This window comes from Gekko japonicus, unplaced genomic scaffold, assembly GCF_001447785.1.
Source record: "Gekko japonicus isolate JY-2015 unplaced genomic scaffold, Gekko_japonicus_V1.1 scaffold336, whole genome shotgun sequence".
Classification (NCBI taxonomy): Eukaryota; Metazoa; Chordata; class Lepidosauria; order Squamata; family Gekkonidae; genus Gekko; species Gekko japonicus.
Genome location: NW_015172014.1, coordinates 648,413 through 652,331, shown reverse-complemented (window position 1 = coordinate 652,331; position 3,919 = coordinate 648,413). Strand labels below are relative to the sequence as shown.

Genomic DNA, 3,919 nt, shown 5'->3' with positions numbered 1-3,919 from the left:
GATTATGCATGGGAAAGAGCAGGTAAAGAAAGAGGTACTTTTCTCCCTTTCTCACAATACAAGAACTCGTGGGCACTCCATGAAACTGCAGAGCGGTCGGGTTAGAACGGATAAAAGGAAGTACTTCTTCACCCAAAGAGTGATTAACACTTGGAATTCACTGCCACAGGAAGTGGTGGGTGCTACAAGCATGGATGGCTTCAAAAGGGAATTAGATAAGCATATGGAGCAGAGGTCCATCAGTGGCTATTAGCCACAAGGTATAGCTAGGGGCTCTGGGGCAAGTGATGCTCTGTCTTCTTGTTGCTTGGGGGGGTCAACAGTGGGAGGGCTTCTAATGTCCTGGCCCCACTGCTGGACCTCCTGATGGCACTGGTATTTCTGGCCACTGTGTGACACAGAGTGTTGGACTGGATGGGCCTTTGGCCTGATCCAACATTGGCGTCTCTTATGTTCTTATGTTCTTAAGTCACCCGGCTTCGTTCGAAGGCCGATGCTCTGTCGGCTGTCCAACCCACTCCCTGGCTCTGAGCCATGTGATGCCGCGTCAGTTCACATCTAGGCCCACTGCCTTCCCCACCTGCTCCCACATTCTCCTTTCCTTGTGCCCAAGGGGTCCACTAGCCCTCAGACAGGAGGCAGAGGAAGAAGAAGAGGAAGAAGAAGAGGAGGAAGAGGAGACTGGATTTATACCCCACTCTACACGGAGTCTCATAGTGGCTTACAATCGCCTTCCCTTCCTCTCCCCACAACACACACCCTGTGAGGTAGGTGGGGCTGAGAGAGCTCTGAGAGAAACTGCTCTTGAGAGAACTGTGACTGACCCAAGGTCACCCAGCCGGCAGCATGTGGAGGAGTGGGGAGCAACGCTCTCTCTAAGCTGTGGAGTCCTGTGAGCGAAAATTCTACTTGGTGAGCTACTGGCACTAAAGTTGTGAGTGAGCGATTTGGCTACTGCATAAATTAGTCTGCTCTGGAGCCCTCCTTCCCGAACTAAGACAACAATATGTGAGCTGGAGGCTAAAAAACTGGGAGCTGGCTCACACTAACTCGGCTTAGAGGGAACACTGGTGGGTAGTTCTCCAAATTAGAATCTGCCGCTCTTCACCACTACGCCACACTGGCTCTCAGTCTGGTGCAGTGAATGTGTGGTGGGATTAACTGAATCCAGTGCTCTGCCTCTGCACCCAGTCTCAGAATAGGCAAAGCAACTCTGCTGCAAGCAGGAGCCCAAAGAGAGGGGCCGTGGCTCAGTGGCAGAGCCTCTGCTCAGCATGCAGAAGGTCCCGGGTTCAAGCCCCGGCATCTCCGGTTGAAAGGGCCAGGCAGGAGGGGATGGGAAAGACCTTGGCCTGAGACCCTGGAAAGCTGTAAAGAGGGGCTGTGGCTCAGTGGAAGAGCCTCTGCTTGGCATGCAGAAGGTCTCAGGTTCAATCCCCGGCTTCTCCAGTTAAAAAGGACCAGGCAGGAGGGGATGGGAAAGACCTTGGCCTGAGACCCTGGAAAGCTGTAAAGAGGGGCTGTGGCTCAGTGGAAGAGCCTCTGCTTGGCATGCAGAAGGTCTCAGGTTCAATCCCCGGCTTCTCCAGTTAAAAAGGACCAGGCAGGAGGGGATGGGAAAGACCTTGGCCTGAGACCCTGGAAAGCTGTAAAGAGGGGCTGTGGCTCAGTGGAAGAGCCTCTGCTTGGCATGCAGAAGGTCTCAGGTTCAATCCCCGGCTTCTCCAGTTAAAAAGGACCAGGCAGGAGGTGATGGGAAAGACCTCCGCCTGAGACCCTGGAGAGATGCTGCTAGCCTGAGTTGGCAATACTGACCATGCTGGACAGATGTTCTGATTCAGTTGAACACAGCTGCATGCGTTCAAGTGTTCCCCTCCCTCCTGGGAACCTGGAAACAGGCCCTGCCCCAATGGGAGTCTGGCGTGGGGGCAGGGGGGGATATACGGCCTCTAGGGAGGGAAGCCAGGCCACCCAACCCCCCAGCCTGGCAACTGAGTCAGGCCCTGTTGGCAAGGACTGGCAAGGGGTCCCGGGGCTACCTCTGCCAGGGTCTCACAGGAGGGCCAGCGCCTCGTTCCCGCAGTCTGCAAAATGGGGACAGGGAAGTAGGAGCCCCTGAAGAATGAGGCCTGCCAAATAGAACCGCTGTAGAAACAACAAATGGAAAATGCAGGAAGAGAGGCAGCAGGTGGGGGCCTGCGAAAAGGCGGAGCCCCCCCGTTTTTAAGGGGGACTATACAGAGGGCTCCAATCGGGGTGGGAGTGGGGTGGCAGAGGAACAGGGAAACTCATCAGGAAGTCTCCCGCCGAGGGCGAGGGATCGGCATCGGCCTGCCCAGAAATGCCCGGAAGGGTAGTCTGCTGTGGTGCCCAGACTGAAGCAACTGGTAATTTCCCCTCTGGGGGACCTCCGGGGGAAGTGACTGATGGGGTGAGCGAAACTTGGGGGGAATTTCCTGTATGTAGAGGCCAGCCTAGGACAAGAGAATCTGGGAAAGAGGAAGGGGGGGGAGAGAAGCAACAAAAAAGGTTGTGGGGTGTGGGGGTTTTTTGAGAAAGCTCCTTGGAGGTCTTCAGGAGGCGCTGCTGGCCTGGCCCGGGCTTTCTGGGGAGGGGGGGGCTTGATCTGGCAGGGGTCTTTTAAGGGGGGAGGGGGGAGATTTGGGGTCGACTGTCTTGTTCCTTTGGTTTTCTCTGCGGATCTTTCTAACCCTGACCGAAGAGGAACGGCAGGATGTCATTGTTTGAATAAAGAAATAACAAGTCAGTCCGAACTGTACAGCAAACAAATACAGGGAGGAGAAGAATAAATAAAGGAGGAGGGAAGCTCAGGGAAGACACACAAGCCAGGACGGGGGCAGGGGACACACACGCAAGGGGGAAGTGTGCAAATTGTGGCGGGAGGCGCAGGAAGAGAGACCGGGGCTAGTGAGACAGAGGAAGGAAGGAAGGAAAAGGAAGACAGAGGTCCAAAGGAGAGCTTCTCTGATACCTTTGGCCCACGAGCTCCTTCCCAGCCCACCTTTGGCCCTTACCTGTGTGGTGGAATCTGTGCTGGTCCTTCCTGGCGCCCTCTCGCTCTCGCTCGCTCTCCAAGTGGGAGTGGGCACCTCCTCTGCTCCGCTCCAGGCCCAGGGGGCGGGGTGTCTGTGGCCCCGCCTCCCCTCCCCTCCTTGGCAGCCGCTCACCTGGGCGGGCCAGGTAGGAGGAGAGGCAGACAGGCGGAGCCGCTTCCCTTTCCCAGGGCACCCTATTAAAATCATTACTGACCAACCTGATTGCCGCAGTTTCTGCCCACCAGGCTGGGCATGGCCGGGAAGACTGCGCCGCCAGCCTCCAGGTTGTGGCCTGGAGCTCCTCCTGGAATGACAACGGATCCCCAGACCAATTTTATTTATTCATTTATAGTCCGCCTTTCTCACTTGGGACTCAAGGTGGAGGAGGAGGAGGAGGAGAGGAGATTGGATTTATACCCTGCCCTTCACTACCCAAAGGAGTCTCAGAGCAGCTTACAAACTCCTTTCCCTTCCCCTCCCGGGTCGGTGTGGCTGAGAGAGCTCTTGACAGAAACTGCTCTTTTTCAAGGACAGCTCTTGTCAGAACTATGGCTTCCCCAAGGTCATCCAGCAGCTGCAAGTGGAGGAGTGGGGAATCAAACCCGGTTCTCCCAGATTAGAGTCCGCGCACTTAACCACGACACCAGGAGGAGGAGGAGATTGGATTTACACCCCGCCCTTCACTACCCAAAGGTGTCTCAGAGCACCTCACAAACTCCTTTCCCTTCCCCTCCCCACAACAGACACCCTGTGAGGTAGGCGGGGCTGAGAGAGCTCTTGAAAGAAACTGCTCTTTTTCAAGGACAGCTCTTATCAGAGCTACGGCTTGCCCAGGGTCATCCAGCCAGGTGCAACTGGAGGAG

General features: G+C 55.9%; 1 protein-coding gene across 1 annotated transcript in view; it reads right to left on the bottom strand.

The window, feature by feature from the left end:
• Positions 1-3,101, bottom strand: part of TNK1 (tyrosine kinase, non-receptor, 1) — a 34,378-nt gene extending 31,277 nt beyond the window's left edge. Inside the window, exon 1 of the mRNA XM_015420312.1 lies at positions 3,036-3,101. The gene's annotated coding sequence lies outside the window, so the exon portion shown is untranslated. The remainder of the gene's footprint in view (positions 1-3,035) is intronic.
• Positions 3,102-3,919: the final 818 nt, after the last annotated feature.